This window comes from Austrofundulus limnaeus, unplaced genomic scaffold, assembly GCF_001266775.1.
Source record: "Austrofundulus limnaeus strain Quisiro unplaced genomic scaffold, Austrofundulus_limnaeus-1.0 Scaffold136, whole genome shotgun sequence".
NCBI lineage: Eukaryota > Metazoa > Chordata > Actinopteri > Cyprinodontiformes > Rivulidae > Austrofundulus > Austrofundulus limnaeus.
This window is the reverse complement of record NW_013952538.1, coordinates 87,009-105,404: the sequence shown is the minus strand read 5'-3', so window position 1 is coordinate 105,404 and position 18,396 is coordinate 87,009. Positions and strand designations below refer to the sequence as shown.

The 18,396-nt window shown below is 40.6% G+C and overlaps 1 protein-coding gene across 3 annotated transcripts in view; it reads left to right on the top strand.

Annotated features, from left to right (window-relative positions):
- The first annotated feature begins 19 nt into the window (after positions 1 to 19).
- bcl9l (bcl9 like) overlaps positions 20 to 18,396 on the top strand; it is a 31,343-nt gene continuing 12,966 nt past the window's right edge. Inside the window, exons 1-2 of one of the 3 annotated variants that reach the window (XM_014015875.1) lie at positions 20 to 314; positions 15,444 to 15,517. The gene's annotated coding sequence lies outside the window, so the exon portion shown is untranslated. Of the gene's footprint in view, positions 378 to 15,443; positions 15,518 to 18,396 lie in introns of all 3 variants that reach the window. The other 2 variants (XM_014015876.1, XM_014015877.1) reach the window with 2 other exon arrangements.

Below are 18,396 nucleotides of genomic sequence, written 5' to 3'. Positions count from 1 at the left end.
CCCCCCCCCCCCCCCCCCCCTTTTTCTTCTTCTTCTTCTCTCATCTCAAACCGTGGGAGTCATGAACCGCTGCAAGGTGACGCCAAACTTCAGCTCAGACACGCCGATGTGATTAATCACCGTCCGAGCCTCCGTTAAAAGCCCGCACCGCCCCGGCTGGTTCTCCTTATCGAAACAACAGCATCGGGACCATCTTGCGCAGCGATACCGGGGGCGGGGGGGCAGAGCAGAGCAGAGCGGAGCGACAGCGGCGGCCACTCCGGGGAATGTCGACCGGCCGTCGGCCTCTACTGCTCCCAGACAGCCGCCGAACGGTAGAGTAAACACCCGCTTCCCCACAACACTGACACCACCGGAGCCCGACACCACCCCGCACAGTTAGTTGTTTTATTTATGTTTTAACACTTTACCCTCTTCTCCCCCCCCCTCTTTTATTTTAATTATTTTTAAAAAGCCAATAACAAAGTTGGAACACCATTAGCTAGCCTCGCCTGCAGATGTGCGCGAGCTGATCGACGTCAGCTAAAGCGAGGAGACATGAGATTAGCATGCTAACTTAGCCGCTGTAGGAGAGAGAGAGAGAGAGAGAGAGGGGGGTTCACGTCAGGGGCCATGTGCCCTCAAATCCCCCCTGACGTAAATAATAATAACGATAATTAAAAGAAAAAGATCAAAACAAAAAGCCTGTCACTTTTCTCAAACAGCTGTCTTGAGTCCAGATGTGAACGCCTGATATTAGCATAGCTAGCTAGGCTGGCTAGAAGTGACAGCTATCAACACGGTTTGTTGTTTGAACTCATTAAATATGTATTTGAGTTAGCTTCCAGATGTTTTGATGAGGGTTAGGTACATTTTAATGTGATTATTGTTGTTTTTGTGCAGCTTTTATAAGTGCTTCCGTGCTGCTTCAGATAAATGGTGTTTATTTTATTTATGCACTTTTTTAAAAACTTTCTCCCTGTCTCTCTCAGCATATCTATAAATACTTCCCTGTGGTCTTGTGAACCTTAGGTAACCCATGATCAGCTTGCCATGTGTGATAATGTTTTTCTTAAACATGTTGGCAGGAAAAAGCTTCCTGCTTCTCTTCTCTGGTGCAACTTTATACAGTATGTGTGTGCACATGCATATGTGTGTGTGTCTACACTATCCTAGTGAACTATATATAGCACCTAACAGAGTTTGCAACTTGATCCAAATTGTGTTTCAGGCTGTTTTCTTTCCCGTAGAGGTGAAATGTCTCACTTTCTAAGCTTTGCGCTGCTGCTTTTTATCTTAAAAAGAACATTTTACCATCTGTTTTGATGAAAGGTGTTGATGTTTTTGTCTTTGTGTGTTTTGGAGTGTTAGCAAAATATCTTATGAGCCACAGGATGGATTTTAATGAAATGCTCTGACTGTAGTCAGTGGATGTACGTCTATATATAAATAATTGTCCTTTGGAGTCAACCCAATTCAAGATGGCCGCCAAAGACAAAAATGTCCATGAGATCTGTGGTAGTAGCTGAGACTGATTGCCATCACAAGCTTTGAGCAACAGAGGGATCTGCTTTTCTGTCAGCAAAACATCACGTAACAGCTAGTGTGTATGCTAGAATAAAGCTGAAAGAAGCTAAACCATAGCCAAAAGTAGCAAAAGCCTAACTAGCAAAAAGCTAGCCAAAAGTACAATAAGCTAAAAAAAAAAACTTTGCTAGCCAAAAGCGGAAAAAAGGCTAGGTAGAAATCAAAAGTAACAAAGGGTTAGCCAAAAGTAGGATAAGGCTAGCTCGAAGATAAAATTAGCATTGCTAGACAAAAGTAGCAATATACGTCTGCTAGCCAAAAGTAGGGAAATACTAGCTAAAAGCGAAAAGTAACCAATGCTAGTCGAAAGCAGCAAAAGGCTAGCTAGAAATCAAAAGTAACAAAGGGTTAGCCAAAAGTAGGACAAGGCTAGCTAGAAGCTAAAAGTAACATTGCTAGACAAAAGTAGCAATATACATCTGCTAGTTAAAAGTAGGGAAATACGAGCTAGAAGATAAAAGTAGCATTGCTAGCCAAAAGCAGCAAAAGGCTAGCTAGAAATCAAAAGTAACAAAGTGTTAGCCAAAAGTAGGATAAGGCTAGCTAGAAGATAAACGTAGCATTGCTAGACAAAAGTAGCAATATGCTTCTGCTAACTAAAAGTATGGAAATACTAGCTAGAAGCGAAAAGTAAACAATACTAGCCAAAAGTAGCAAAGGGCTAGCTAGAAGCCAAAAGTAACAAAAGGATAATCAAAAGAATGGCATGGCTAGCTAGAAGCTAAAAGTAGCAAAACATTGGCCAAAAGTAGCACAAGGCTAGCCAAATGTAGCAAAAGACTAGTTGTAAGGAAAAAGTAGCATAAGGCCAGCTTAAAGATAAATATAGCAAATGGCTAATTTGAAGAGATAAGTAGCAAAAGGCTAACTAAAAGGTTTGCTAGTAGATAAAATAAAAAACGACTAGCTACAGGATGAAAGTAGCAAAAGGCTAACTAGAGTATAAAAGTAGTTAGAGGCTAACTAGAAGACAAAGTAGCAAAAGGTTAGCCAGAAGTAGGACAAGGCTAGCTAGAAGCTAATGGTACCAAAAGGCTAGTTTGAAGTTTAAAATTGCCGAAGACAAAATAGAGAGTAGCTAAAGCAGATTAAAAAATGTTTCTAAATCAACCAAATAGATTTCAATTCATCTATAGGTAAATCTTTTGTAAATGAAGTTAGCAGTTTAAAAAATAATAAAAAAAAAACCTCTCAGCACTCATCTCCTGAATGAGCCGAACGTTTTGATATGAGTGGCAAATAAAAAGGGATGAAGAAGTAGTTGGATTATAAACCAACACGTGGAATAATAACTTGGTTTGTTGGATTAGCATTTAAACACCTAATTAAAAACGATGAACCGTCTTCCCGCGTGTTCGTTTTCTGTCTCTGCTGATCCGGACGAACAAACATGGCGTCTGCCGCAGATCCACGCGGACCTCTCGTCGCACACTGACACAGATTTGGTGAGCTGCTGCCGACCGTGTTTCCTATCTGCGCCGGTGATCTGAGAAGTTTGGGGTGAGTTACAGGGAGTGCCGCTGGAGGTGAGCTATGAAAGAATAATGTGATACTGAGAATGTTTCCTAACAGCAGACACTTAAGTACAGGAGGCCTAATAAAATAAAATAAAACAAACGCACCATCTCAGTCTTAATCCTATGAACTCTGTCTGTGACCTCTTTGTTTTATTTCATATTGTCATCCCGGTGCGGTCGGGTCGATGGTTTGCATATTTTGCATACAGGGCTGCGAGCGGAAACTACTCCTGTCAGCAGCTCGTTAAAACTTTTGTAACCTGCATGTATTTAATCACAGCGAGACAAAATTCGGAGCTCTAGGCAGAACTTTATTGTGACGTGGAAGCGGTCGGGTGAGAGCAGGACCATTTGAGCGCCACACCTGGTTCCTGCCTGCGTTTGTGTTTTATTAAAAAGCTGTTTTCGTAGAAGCAGGACAGTCGTTTCTCCAGCTGCACAACACGCAACAGGTATTAACATCAGGTGTAATTTGCAAACAAATTAAACGTCACATCTGCCTCACGTTTGGATTTGTTTTTTTTTTCATGTGGACGCTAAAGTTGCATTTATAAAAAAAAATTGGATGTCACGATTCAGCGTAGAATCTCTCAGATCTGAAAGAATCAAGAAGACGTGCAGGATTTATCTTTATTTGGTTCGACTCCAAAAGTTTATCAGTTCTAGACGTGCATCTAATGATTAAACCCTGAAAGTTTCATTAAAATCCATCCAGTGGTTCATTAGATATTTTGCTAACAGGCTCAGGAACCATGCTAAATATCATTTATATTCACCATACAAAAAAAAACCCTGTTTGTTAGGGAATCAGAATTTTCAATCTGTAACTTTTCCTTCTTTTACAAAGTTTCTTTAAAAATAAAACATTTCAAGTCTTGATTTAAGTTTTGGCTTGAATAAAAACAAAAATATTTTATAGTGTTGTGATCCAGAAAGCTGTTTTTGTTTTTTTCTAAATAGTCTTCCTTGTCTCAGGTATTTCCTCCTCGTCAGTCTGTTTGTTCAGCCTCGTGGCGCGTTGCCGTTGCCGCGGCAACGGGCGTTTGTTTGCTAAACATATTAAAAGTTGAACGACTTGTTAGAAATGCGGCGCGTGGGACGGAGGACGGCCCGCCGAGTCGGTGCTTTTCAAGAAGAACGAGTCGACCCCGGCGCTTGCCGTTGCCCGAATGACCTTTTGACCTTTTTAATGAAGGTCGAGCAGTTTTAGTTTAAATTATTTTCTTACAAAATAAAATGCACCTACAATAATCCCAGTGGGATTAACGGTAGATTTAAAGATTGTTTCGGTCAATTGAAGTGACAGTTCAGTGGAAACGTCTGTCAGCAGAACACAAATGAACTTTGCAGAACTTAAAGTCAGCCCTGGCCAAGATGGCCGCCACAGCCAACTAACCTTCCAAATAACAGCTACGACTCAGTCAGTTTTACAGATATTGAGCTAAAAATTGCTGTGGTAGTAGCCGAGACTGACTCCCATCACGTGCTTTAAGAAACTGTCTGAGATTCAGCTGTCTGTCAGCAAAATATCTCATAACAGTCAGTGTGTTATAAACTAGCTTAAAGCAGAAAGAATCAAAATGCTAGCTAAAAGATAAAAGTAGCAAAAGACTTTGTAAAAGCTGGGGTTGCAGCAGGGTCACTAAAAGGAGAAAAGGAAGCCAAAAAAGTAGCGAAGGTTAGCCAAAACTAGCACAAATTTAGCTTAAACATAAAAGGAGCATAACTAGCCAAAAAAAATGCAGCAAAGGGCTAACTAGAAGCCATACGTGAACAAAAGGTTAGCCAAAAGTAGCACAAGGCTAGCCAAACAGCAAAAATCTAGCTATAAGAGAAAGGTAGCAAAAGCTTACCTAGAAGAAAAAAAGTGGCAAAAGGCTAGCTGGAAGAAAAAAGTAGCTAAATTCTAACTAGATGCTAAATTAGACAAAAGGCTACTAGAAGTTAAAAGTAGTTGACAGACATTCACAGTACTCCAAGTAGCCGATCTTTAATTAAAACTTTAACCTTATTTTTGCATGCAGCCTCGTTTGCCTGTTAGCAAAATATCTAATGAATTGTTGGAGGGATTTTATTGAAATTTCCAGGAAGTGATTGTTGGATTTACGTCCACAGCCGATTAACCTTTGGCGTTGACCTGATTAAAGATGGCCGTCTCAGTCGGCTGAACCTGGAAAATTCAGCCAGTTTCGAAGATGCTGAGATAAATTTTAGAGTGGTAGTGGCTGAGAGTCATTCACAGCACACATTGTGACGATGTTACCAAAACAGTATCATCTCTGTCATTACTCAACATCTGATGAGTCTCAAACCCAATGTCGTTCATGAGATATTTTGCTAACAGACGTATTTGACTGTTTAATGCATCTGTGGTGGCTCAGCTGCTGCTGCACCATATTTAAGGTCAATAACTAAAATTTCTTGGGTTGTGTGCAGTTTTGTGGCTGTGGCGGCCATCTTGAAAGTTGCCTGTTCCTACAGTAAATCAGCTGTAGATCTGGAGCTTCACGTCTCTTTCTCCGAGGCTTCTCTGATGTCAGGAGCTCTCTGTCTGTAACCATATGAGCTCCTGCGTCACGTTATTCATTATTCATCTGTCGGCGCTGTAAAACACTTCGACCTCGTGTGTTTCTCATGTTCACCCATGTCGCAGCAGCTCTGTGGCGTCTGCCGCGTGTGTCAGAGACGACTCGGCTTCGTGGACTTTCCGGGACACCTTGGGTCCTCTGTGTGATCCGTCAGGACCAGACCTGAGCCCTCGCTAATATCCGCCCTCCCAGCTACGATCACTACAAATTGTAAGAGTGAGCTTAAGGTGAATTAAGCTTTTCCCACATCTCTCATACACAAGGTTATGAGGAAACTTTTACCAAGTTATTTCTCATTACTTGTTAATATCTTGACTGTGRGAAGTGAAAAGTGACACAATAAGTGAACGTTCAGACGAGTTCAAGTTGAGTCATAAAAGACTATGCAATCATTTATTTACACAAATTGAACAGATCATAAGTTACACTTGATTGTGGTTATTCCTATAACAAGCATCAGAGTTAAATGAGATAAAACCTGCGTCCGAATTTTAATTCACATAAACTCAGATTACTTATGTAGAACAGTAAAACGTCAGATCTGATGTTAACAACCAAACTATTTTACTGACGCTTTTAGCTTAAGTTTTGGCAAATTAAGAACAAGGAAAGGAGGAAAGTAAGATRAGTATGTTACTACGACTTTTACTTTTATCAAAGTGTGGGTCAACCGGAACTGCACGTCTTTTCTAAGCTCAGGTTCCACATGACACGTCACTCCGAACACATCAGCTTTATCTGGTGATGACTTCTTAAGGCACCCTCGGGGTAGGAGCTGGCTCGCCTCCGATCAGTCAGGGAACTGATGTCGGCTCACTTACCGGTCATTGGCGAACAGGTGTTTTTCCAGGTAACTTTCGTCTGTTTCAGTCTAAGCCAGAAAAATTCAAGCCGTAGCCGGTTCCTCCTTCCAAAATAAAATCTCCCCTCGGGAGTTAAAAACGCACTCAGAGGCTTGGCCTCGGGTTGAGACCACCGGCAGACGTGCCGGGTCCCTGGCTGTGAAGTCTTCCCTAATTAGCTCATGGGATCAGACTTTAAACCAAACTGAGGTTTCTCCGGAGAGAATCCCAGCTGTCTTCCTAGGTTGGAATCAGGAAGAAGAGTGTCGCTCAAAGCCGTCCGGGTTAGTAAAAGAAACGGACGAACTTTGGTTCCGCCCTCAGGCTTAGAGATGAGTCAGAGAAGGAAAGATAAAGATTTGCCAGCCGGCGCCAGCCCAAGGTTAAAATTCTGTGGTTGTTCAACAACATGAWATGATAACCTCTTTTCAGCTTTCTTCTGATAGACAAAGAGAAATCACTGCAAAACATTTATGATGATTAATTAACATTTCTGTTTTATAATCAGTTCTGAACCTTCTGGGTCCAGATAAATGAAAGATTTTCTCAGGAAAAATCCACAAATATATTACTGTGTTCACAGTAAAATAAAAACAGTGATTTACATACAAACACAATGAAAACATTGTAATCAGATTCTCTGTGATTTTTTTTTTACCATTATTAATCTTTAAGGCACGATAAAAGAAAAGAAGTGGTTCCACTTTTCCTGTGACAGGCATTATCATGATTTAACAAACGCATAAACATTCTTAGTTGAACAACAAATGAGTCACGAACAGAAGAGATTGTTTTGTCCATTATCTGATTAAGAGAACTGAAAGGTTCTCTTCCACTGTTAGAATGACCTGTCATGGCCTAAAAAGAGTTCAGTTTGTGACAGAGTTCCTGTCCTCTCATCAGGCCTGTCTGAGGCCTGCTTCGAGGCTATAAATCTTGTTTCTTTACTCGAGGTGACCCCTACAAAATTCTAGCTCAGAATTTGTAAAACAGAGTGTTTTCTGTTTGCTAAGGTCAATTAGCTGTGGCAGCCGTTTTGAATTAGTTTTACTCTAAAAGTTAAAAAGTTGTAGAGCGACAATAATCTGAAGGAGCGAACACAGCTTTAAGTTATTTTTTTTAATATGGGTTGGGCCAAATCGTATCAAGTGCAATTAATCGTCAGAAAAACTGTCATCGATTAATATATGGCACTTGAGGATTACTACGATTAGTGTCTTTTAGAAGTCATTGCGGCGCAGAGCTATTAATGCTAATGCAAAGCTTACACTAATTCTGACATGGAACTAAGGCTAACACAGAGCTTATATTAATACTAACAAGGAGCTAACAATAACGCAGAGCTAACATTAATTCAGAGCTACACAATTACTGAAACAGCTAACGATTTCACAAAAATAACGCTAATGCGCAACTAATGTTATTTCTAATGTAGAGTTAACACTAACCTGGAGCTAACACCAAAGTGGAATAAACACTAATGCTAACGCTAATACAGAACTAGACTAATTCTAACATGGAACTAACACTAATACAAAGGTAATGCTAATGCAGAGCTAGACTAATGCTAAAGTGAAACCAACACTATTATGGAGCAAAGAATAATGCTAACATAGAGCTAAAACTAACGTAGAGCTATATTAATGCTAATGTAGAGCAAACACTCACACGGAACTAACGGTAAACTGGAGCTAATAGTATACTAATGCAGAACCAACACCAATGAGGAGCTAGTGTTAACGCTAACATGAAAGTAACACTAACATGGAGCTAACACTGATGCTATCGCAGATCTATACTAATGCCAATGAAGAGCAACACTCACACAGAACTGATGCTTAAAAGGATCTGACGTTAATGCTAACATGGAGTTAACACTAACGTGGAGCTAACGCTAAGGCGGAGCTATAATAAACCTGAAGCTAACAGGGATGCAAAGCTAATGTGGATGAAGAGCAAACGCTCACACAGAACCAACACTAATGAGGATCCTACGTTAATGCTAACATGGAAGTAACACTAACATGGAGCTAATGCTAACATGAAGCTAACACTAATGCAGATCTATACTAATGCTAATGAAGAGCAAAGACACAGAACTAATGCTAAAGATGATCTGACGTTAATGCTAACATGGAGGTAATGCTAACATTAATGTGGAGCTATACTAAATCTAACATGAAGCTAATGTTAACACGGAGCTAATGTTTAGCAAACACTAATGCTGATGCAGCGCTAATGCTAACATGGAGCTAACACAAATGCAGAGTTAATACTAATGGTGAACTTATGCTAACAATTTGAACTTGTTTAATCCCCTGAAACAACGCCATTAACCGGAGTAGGAAAAAAGCGAGAAAATGTGAACTGAGATGTCGGCTACAAAAAAATCCAAGCTCCTGAAGGAGCTGCTAAAACATTAGTTTGACTGATGACTTATTTGTATAATTTTAGAACAAAGAATTCAGTTGTCATCTTTTAATCGTCATATTAATCATTATCGGCTAAATGCCACAATTAATTGGACATTATTTAGTTGCAGACTGTTAAACACACCTCTCCTTACAGTAAACAAACCTCGTACAAGTCCACGTCACTCCATTTTACTTTAAAGATTTCCCTCAGATTAATGCCAGTCTGGATTTTTACCCCATTAGGGCTGCAGAGCAGATCTGTTTTCTTTAGCTCGTCTGCTGAATTTGATGGGGATCTGGCTTTAACTGCGTTATCCAGACGGCTCTGTGTAGTGTCGCCTTCTGCTGTTTGCTTTTTGGCATTTGCATGTAAAAACCATCAGTACAGAGGACCGATACTGGTCAACACAAGAGTTATCCACACTAAATCTCTCTTTTCTCTTTACCACTTAAGTTATGAACAATTAACATCCTAATTGTTAATACCTTTTAGCTTGTCTTAAATTCTGCTCTTAGATGATCGGATCAGAGTTTTTTATGTTCAGTTGCTCCCGACTGAACATAATAACCCATAAAAAGATGACACACCTGAAGCATCATAACTCAACCGATCTTCATTCATTACATTCTGATCTCAACAGAGAAAAAGGGAATTAATTAAGTAAGAAACAATTAGTACTTGAAGTACAGTGACATTTCCACATGACTTTCCAGATCCACAAAAGTTGTAAAGTCAGATCCGTTCTCCTTTTTTCTGTTAGAGAATTGTTGTCATTTAATAAGAAAATGTCCATTTTAATGGTTTTAACTAAACAAAACCGGTTAAAAAAACTGAATCTGAGGAAAAAGTTGGTTTAAATCCAGGATGGGGACAAGCAGAGACGAGGTGGAAATGTGAAGAGTTCTTATGACTAATCGCTCAGACCTGGTTTGTAAACAGGCTTATTATTTGCAGCTTCAGCAGAACGTTTGTGAAGAAACCAGCCGCTTCGATATTTATCCAAACTGACTGAAAAAGAGACGGTAGTCACTGTTTTTTATTGGTTGTTTTTACTTAGTGTCCAGCAGATAAAAACTATTAAAAGAACTAATAAATAATTAAATAAAAAGGCCAACGTTTCATCAAAGTGAGCAGAATGCATCTACCGAGCCTTTAAAGTGCCCGCGACGTCAAATATTTGTAATAAATATGAACACATTTTTTGGAAAGACAACTTTAATAACATCTTAAAAAGTATTTTTGACACCGCTGAGATGAACAGTTGTTGAGATGTTTGCACGTGAAGAAACAGGAAGTGATGTCAAAGGGGAGTGTCTGCACGTAAACAGAGCGTTGCTACAATAACAATTCAGGCTGCAGAGAAGAATCTGATGCTTCTTTAGATTATTTTGAGTCTATCAGAGGGATGAAGAAGAGTCAGAATTTAATGTTGTTTCAATAAACTAAAACCAGGAAGTCCCCTTTGATGTCACTTCCTGTTTTGCTTTAGCTGAGCCAAGTTCAAAAGAAAACATCCCATTTATGCAAAAAGTGGGTAAAATCGCCAGGTTTCTTAAACATAAAAAGGTTTTCTTTGGATTTTTGTATTTGAAGGATTTGCATGTCACGGGTACTTTAAAGCAAAATCTATATTTTTAAATCTTGTACCGTGCAAAGTAAAAAAGAGTGATCACCATGGTTATGTTGTCGGCCATCTTGAATTGTGGGGACTGTGTGAACATGCGTCCAATAATTGCTGCAACAGAATACCAAACGGTTGAGTTTTTTTTCATATTTTACCTTGATTTTTCTGTTATCAAACACCGGAGCAGGGTCGACCGTGAACCTGTGTGATATTTATGATTAAGCTGGCGTGGGTTTCGGAAAAGGCCTATCTTTTCACAAGCATCGGCTCCAAGGTCGGCGTCTGGCCGCGTGATTCGTCTGCCTCCGTCTTTGTTGCACAAAGTGAGTCAGGCTCGGTCAACAGCAGCAGCAGCGTCTGATCCCGTCCCGGTTTGAGTTAATGACTGACGGACCGACAAGTCGCCCCTCTGTGCCCACTCCAGCCGGTGTTAGTTAATAACTAATTACTGTTTGCAGACTCCCGTGGAGGTAAGAGGGAGGGACGGGTTTTTTTTATCTCCTGCCGCTAAAGGCGAAGGGGAGTGAAGATCATTTTGTGTGTGTGAGCAGTAAGCAAATTTTAATTGTTTTTTTAAAGTGCTTCTGTCATGAATATACTCCAAATACAAAGAAGTCAAAGAAAATATCGTTATATTTAAGTTGTGTGGCATAACACATGATTTTAAACATTTTCTTGCATATTTTGCTTTGAAAGTGAAACAGGAAGTGACATCAAAGGGGACCTCTTAAAGAAAGTGAACTTCCTGGTTTTTGTTTATTGAAATGTTGTTTAAACTCTGACTCTGATTTACAGAAACAGATCATTTACAGTCTGTGTTAGCCACTGTAGCAGCACATTGTTGTTCCCCTTTGACATCACTTCCTGTCGCTGCACACACGAATATCTCTACAACCGTTCATCTGAGCAGCGTGATCATTTTTTTGCAGTTCATGATTAATATTATTTTTCCAAAAATGCGTTCAGACTTATTACTAAAATTTAATGTCAGGTGCACTTTAATCGTCAACAACTGATTCACGTTTTAAAGTTAACTAGATTCAAGATGGCTGCCAGTGTTTTGGTGTGATAGTAGCGCAGACTCTGAGTGCAGCTCGCTCATCCTGTGAGATTTATATTTTCTCTTGAGTAACTACTGGAATAAATGGTCTGTTAGCAAAATATGCAGCTTTGGGATTCAATCTAGATGCGTTGGTTTACTAAGTGTTCGTACCGATAAAATCCTAAAAGGTGAACCATAGTTTTAGTTAGTTGTATTTTCCCTTAGCAACACCTACAGTTCAGGAGGGGAACTGCAGCGCAAACACGCAATCAAAAACGGAAAAAAAAACAATTTCTTTCAGATACATATTATCACTGTCCAGTCAATTAGCAAAAAATCTCACTAAAAATCAAATTATTTGACTTTAAAATAGAAGAGAATACAGAATTAAAGTTGACTACTCCCGAGAAAAAACTGCACTAAGTACAGTGACAAAAAAAGGTAAGTAGAAGCCCTGCAATGTTGTTTCACAGTTTGCAGATTTAATCCTTCGTAATATCGCGGAAACCGGTACAGTAAGGAGCGCTTTCAAGTTAAATGATTTAAAACGATGTAATTTACTAGTTTTGTAACAATCATTAATTCTAACGTAATTATTTCTGTTCGAAATAATAAAAAAAGTATAATCCATGATGCATAACCCTGTGCCCACTAGGGCTGTGTATTGGCAAGAATTTGGCGATACGATACATATCACAACAGAGGGGTCACGATACGATATATCCCGATATATCCCGATATACTGCGAAACTGTAAGCAAGGCGATATATTGTGATTTTTTTTTTGTCCAAAAGTTCTATTAAACAAAAACCTCTTACTGAAATAAAAAAAAGAAAAGCTAATGTTTACTTACAGTGCTAATGCTACCCTTACTCTCTGGCGCTCAAGAGGTAGAGGAGCCAAATGGCTGGCTCACTGCTGCCAACTAGTGGTCAGAGGCTGAACTACAACATAAAAATTAACGGTTGGCAAGAAGGTTGACATTTTAAACCTTAATAAAAAATCGATACAGGGATTTAGAATATCGATACAGTATCGGGAAATGAAATATTGCGATATTTCAGTGTATCGATATTTTCTTACACCCCTAGTGCCCACGTTCCTCCCTTAGCACAGCATTCCCACCATCTAGCAGGTTACTTTACAGTACTGTGTTGCAGCTAACAGTTTAGCTCGTGGTTTTTTTTTTTTTTTTTGTGTTTGGTTCTTTCCGCACTACGATGCCGCCCTATTGGCCTTTTCTGGACCGCATCCTGTATATGTTTTTTAACGATTCACGGAGGAACGTAACTAGGGCTGCAGCTAACGATTATTTTAATAATCGATTAATTTGTCGATTTTTTTGATTAATCGATTAATCTGCCAAATCATTAAAACACTTAGTTACATAAATATAAGTAGATATAAATTAATTTAAGTCCTGTATAAATTAGGGATGCAAGTTATTGATTTAATGTGAAGTTGTCTGAAGTTGATATATCTTATAGATTGACTAACAATTAATTGATGAGCAGAGTTTTCTATTGAATCAACAGGGTCTTTTCATAACATGAAGGATTTTTTAAAAATAATATGCAAAATTAAAAAAGAAGCACATCATAAATATTTTAACAATTGATTTTGTCAGCCGTATTAAACACGACTGGGGGAAAAAAGCGGATTTCTCATACATTAATAAAGTTGGTTATATCTATAAAAAATAACAAAACAGAAATTTAATAAGTTGCTGAGTGAGGAAAAGAAATAAAAAGAATAAAATGGTTTTTAGATGTAAAAGTATTATTAATTTGTTATTGTAATTAGAATTTATGATTTTTCTCTAATTCTTTACATTTTGCTTCCTTCTTGTTGGTTCTGTTTGTGCCTAAAACGACCCAGTAAGCGGTTCCCTCATCCCTGTCCCTTCCCCTACTGAGTCAGACCAGGAGTTCTGCTCGCTTTATTTATTTATTTATTTATTTATTTATTTATTTATTTATTTATTTATTTATTCCTTCATACTGAACCTTTTTGCTGCTTATCAAATAACTTTGAGCCTCGGTCAAAAAAAATAAAGACTGGAGGGTTTTATATTTCTGGCCCAAGAGGAGGAATTAACAAATGGTGGACTGAGGGATTTATTTTATTTTTTCCCACGGGACGCGCTTCCTCGTTGCGATGCAGTGCGTATCAAATCAGACCGTCATTTAAAAAAATTAAATGTAACAAATACTTTCTATCATAACTTCGGATCTACGTGGCCTAACAATACAATTTTAAAAACTGGTATAAAGTTCCAAGTCTCTACTTTTCACTCAGGGTCTCAGAGAGGGCGGGTCTTTACAGGTAGAGTTTTTTTTTCCTAAACTTTATTTAGGCCGGCCAGCTTTGACAACGCTCTGCGGGTGACGTAAACAGCTCCGCGACACGGTGAGAGACGCATAAATCGCGCGACACAATGAATCCATAATGAATTTTGTTGCTAGCGCTTTTAAAAATCGGTTTAAAATATTAACTTTGGGGCCGAATAAAGTATTAACAGGGGCCGGATTTGGCCTGTGGACCTTGAGTTTGACACGTGCGTCTTAGAAAACAGAAATATAGCTTTTAGCATTAGTCATTCATAACATGTAATCGAAGCGTAAACAGATATTTGATCCTACCGAATATGTTCGTTTCTTTAAGGAATGTGACGCTTTTGCCTTTTTTTTTCTCGATTGTGTCATCAGCTGAAAATATTGACACGAGAGCAGCCGAATATCTGAGCTCCGTGTTTGTGCTGCGATAACTTTTGACCATCTATTGTTATCCAGAAACAGGTGTGGGAGGGTCGTGTCGAGACCTGCAAGTTTTTTTTTTTTTTTTTTGCAGCTCCAGTTTGATGAGACAGACTCAAAAACAAAACATCGTGTACAGCTTGTTTCAGAAGCTGGAGGAAGGTGTTTGTGTCAAAAGGGCAGATCGGTGTTCATGTCTGTTAGCAAGATATCTCACAAACCACTGGATGGATTTTAATGAAACTTTCAGACAACAATCATTGGACGCACATCTACAACTGATTAACATTCAGTGTCAAGCAAGTCAAAGATGGCTGCCGCAGCTAATCAACCTTAGTCAGCACAAAAATGATTATAACTTTGTTAATTTTGCAGATATTAACCTGAAATCTGGTGTGGAGGTAGCTGAGAGTCATCCTGATCACGTGGTCTGAGTGAAAATAGTGAAAAATAATGAAAAATGGCCACAACTTCTCAACATATGATGCTCTTAGCCTAAAACTCCAGCATTAAAGGGGTAGGCGATACTGGCGTTGTGCTTTGTTTTATGTATTGGGTGTAAATTCTGCTCACTTTAGTGCCGTTTATAATTACACTCTTACCCATTCCAGGAAAGACAGCTAGCTGAGACCGGATGGGGGAAGTCCTTATCATCCGGCCTCATCAGACAAAAATAGCCTGAAAGCAAACGTAGGTAAAACTGATGACACCTTGAGTTTCAGCTGCACGAGTCCAACTCGGATCCGTTGTAATGGAGGCGACAGGTGGGGGCGAACATGAAACAGGGAGAGACGGAGCTCTTCGAACGTGCGCTGGAGTTTTTGTGGTTTTGCAAAGTGTGGACGGGGGCGGGGCTTCAAACACTGCTGAGCTACTTCTGAGTTTCAGGTCCATCCCCCCCTCCCCCTCCCCTCCTGTTTAAACTCCCTGTTTGATCGGTTTCCCTTAAAGAGCCTGTCACCTCTCGGCGTCTCTCTGGCCTTGCTCTCTTATCTTAAGTTGATGTTGACCCTCAGGCCGAGGACAAACAGCAGCAACTGTAAAAGCTGCTATCTGCCTCCACTCATGACGTTGCTCTTTCTCTGTCCTTCAGCTGTTTGTCTGGTCCACGAGGGATCCTGGAGAGCAACATGGCAGAGTGTCAGCTGAGCGTCTAGCTAGAATGAGGTGAGTCAACGAGCTAACAAGCTATTTTACGATGAGGGAAGCTAAACTTGTAGAATTTGATGCTGATTATCATTCACACTTTTGTTATGTGTTTATTTGTTTTGTTTTCTCCGGTTGTTTTTGCAGTTGAGCAGCTGCATATTTTAGCTTTTCTTACATTAAAATGTGCAGCTCATTCAGGAGATGGATGCTAGGACTTATTTATGTTTTTCACATGGAGATGCATTTACCGCTTCAAGCTGCTTAAGCTCTGTTTAGTCTTCTTATGCTACTATTAGCATTCAGCTAATGTTTTGCTACTTTTTGCTGTAGCTATCATTCTGCTGCTTCTAGTTTTTAGCTAGCCTTCTGCTACTTCTAACCCGACTTGATGCTTTTGAAACTTCTAGCTACTGTTTTGCTACTTTTATCTGCTTTAGCTGGTCTGTAGCTACATTTAGAGGTTAGCTTGCTTGTGCAAAGTTTAGCTAGTTTTTGATACTTTTTGCTAGTATTTTAATTCTTTTGACTTGTAGCTAGCTTTGACACAATTCTAATATTTTGCTGCTAACTTGCCTTTTGCTACTTTTAGATTTCAGTTAGCCTCTTAGGCTGGTGTTCTGCAACTTTTAGCTTCTGGCTAGCGCTGGGATACAGCTATTTGCTGCTTTTAGCTAACCTTTTGATACCTCAACTACCAATGTGATGCTTTTAGATACAATTTTGCTACATTAGGAGTTAAGCTCATGTTTGGCTACTTTTAGCCAGTGTTTTGCAGTTTTTATCTTTGGGCTATCACTTTGATACTTCTAGCTATCATTCTGCTGCTTCTAGTTTTTAGCTTGTCTTCTGCTACTTCCAACCCAAACTGAAAATTTTGAAACTTCTAGCTACTGTTCTGCTGCTTTTTATCTGCTTTAGCTGGTCTGTAGCTACATTTAGATGTTAGCTTGCTTGTGCAATGTTTAGCTAGTTTTTGATACTTTTAGCTAGCATTTTAATTCTAACATATTGCTGCTTACAACTTGCCTTTGGCTACTTTTAGGTTTCAGTTAGCCTTATGATACTTTAAGCTGGAGTTTTACAGCGTTTTAGCTTCTGGCTAGTTCTGTGAAACAGCCTTTTGCTGCTTTTAGCTAACATTTTGATACCTCAACTATCATTGTAGTACTTAGCTTTTAGATATCATTTTGCTAGATTAAGAGTTAAGCTCATGTTTGGCTACTTTTAACCAGTGTTTTGCAACTTTTAGCTTCAGGCTATCACTTTGATACTTGAAGCTATCATTTTGCTGCTTTTAGCTATCCTTTTAATACTTCTAGCTACAATTTTGCAACTTACCTTTTAGCTAAGTTTTTGCTACTTTTAGCCAGTGTTTTGCAACTTTTTTCTTCAACCTATCACTTTGTAGTTCAGATAGCTCAAGGTTAACTAAAAGCAGCAAAACGATAGGTAGAAGTATCAGTTTTGGTACTTGTAGTGTTTTGCTTCATTTAGCTAGCATTTTGCCTCTTTTTATTTCTTTTAGATATCCTTTTGGCACTTCTAGCTATTGTTTTTAGCTTTTAGCCAGCGTATAGCACCTTTTAGCTTCTAGCTAGCACTTTGCTTATTTTGATTTCTATCTGCTATCCTTTGGTACTTCTAGCTGTTGTTTTATTTTTTAGCTTGTATCCATCTTTAGGATACTTCAAGCTACAATTTAGCAACTTACCTTTCAGCTAGGCCTTTGCTACTTTTAGCCAGTGTTTTGCAACTTTTAGCTTCAGACTATCACTTTGATATTTGTAGCTATCATTTTGCTGCTTTTAGCTAGCCTTTTGATCACATGGTGAGGGTGGGGTGTTTGGGATCAGACCTCTTGGGGCATTTAGGCTGGTGGGGGTGTATTGGGGTCTGGGGGGAGGTTCTTGGGGGCTTGCCGCCGGGGGTTCCGGAGCGGGGGTGACGCTGCTCTCGCTCTGGGGAGGGCCTTGGTGGTTTTGGGGGATGTCTTCTGGTGGCTGCATGTGGGCCCTCATGTAGTTTGTAGCGGTGGTCATGGGTCGCTGGTCTGATTGCCTGGCCGTGCTGGGGCGGGTCCGGAGTGGGCGCGGGGCGCTTGGGACCCTGGGGGCGTGTCACCCCTGGGCTGTGGCTCTGGTGGGGCAGGGGGGCTTGGGCTCTGGCGGGCAGGTTGCCGGGCCTTGGGCCGGTGTGAGCCCTGGTTCCCGGGTCTGGGATGGGGGCCTCTGGTGCGCTGGTGGTCTGTGGTTCTCATGGGCTGGGGGGTAGGGTTGGCTGGGGGCGTGACATGGAGCTAGTGGGGGGGTTGACCCAGCCTGGTTGTCCTTGTCTTATATGTTCTGATAGTGGCCCGAATGTTGGGGTGCGTGTAGTATGTCTTCTGGGGTGGGGATTGGGTTGGTGGCCTTTGGTGGTGACTGGGGGCCGTGCTGGGCTGGCTGGTTGGCCCCTTTGCTGTGGCGGGGGCCTGCCCTGGGTGCCCCTTGCTCTGTTGGCCGTTGGGTGGGCGCTCTTGACCGGGTCATCCTTGCTGGGGAACGGTGGCCTCTCTGGGTGGCGGGCTGGCTATGGGCCTGGGGTCGAGTTTAGGGGGTCTGGGTGGCAATGGGGGTGGGGGGGGTGTTGGTCCCGGTTTCTGGTGGCATTTGGGGCTCCGTCAGTCCATGGTCTGGGGTTCTGTGGGCTTGGCGGTTTGCCTGGAGGGAGAGGTATTTGGGCTGCTCTTCTTGGGTGGGTTTCGGGGAACGGGAGGGCTTACTGGGGCAAGAGGGGGAGCTGACTCCCTGTGGGAGCATTTTGCTCCTTCAGCTTATCCCTCACCACACACCTCCATCTTCTTCACTTTCAACTTCACCCATGTAGGTTTTTTTGGGGGGCACAGCTGTGTTGTAAGA